Here is a 786-nt window from a genome sequence, read left to right as displayed (position 1 = left end):
TCTCATTCATAATTCATAAACATTTGGCTGATTGAAGAAAAATTGCCTATTGCAAGATATTCGGAGATTTCGGCAAATTCTCTTATACAACCATCTCTTATACTACTTTTCTCTTATACTACCGAGTCTCTTTTACTACCACTGTCTCTTATACTACTTTTTTCCAATGTGTCTCTTATACTACCGAGACTCTTTTACTACCACTGTCTCTTATACTACTTTTTTTCAATGTGTCTCTCATACTACCAAGTCTCTTTTACTACCAAGGTCTCTTATACTACTTCTTACCACAGAGTCTCCCATACTACCAAAAGAAACAAGGCTTTCGGCCTAATCCTATACTTGGCAAAAAATTTGGGGGGTACAAGGGGGTACAACTGATTTAGGGGTACAAAATTGGTGATTCGGGGGTACAAAATTAGTAGGTTCAAAAATTTGGGGTGAAAACTATTAATGATTCTGGAGTACAACCCATTTCAAACAGGGGTACAACGCTTGTGATTCGGGGGTACAATTTTTTGAAGGAGTTTCTGAATTCCTGCATTCCAGAGCTTGAAAATCTCAGAATTCTTAGAATTTCAGAACTTTGGAATTTCAGTATTTCGGAATCTGAGAATTTCGGAACTTCAGAAACTGAAAATCTGAGAACTTCCGAATTTCAGAATCTCAGAATTTCAGAACTTCAAAATTTCAGAATTTCAGGGCCTCAAAACCTCAGAATTTCAGAACTTCAGAATCTCAATAGTTCTGAATTTCAAAACTACGGCAGAAAATTGTCACTTCTCA

This window comes from Caenorhabditis briggsae, assembly GCF_000004555.2.
Source record: "Caenorhabditis briggsae complete genome, chrX, whole genome shotgun sequence".
In the NCBI taxonomy this organism is placed as follows: Eukaryota; Metazoa; Nematoda; class Chromadorea; order Rhabditida; family Rhabditidae; genus Caenorhabditis; species Caenorhabditis briggsae.
This window is presented reverse-complemented; position numbering follows the sequence as displayed.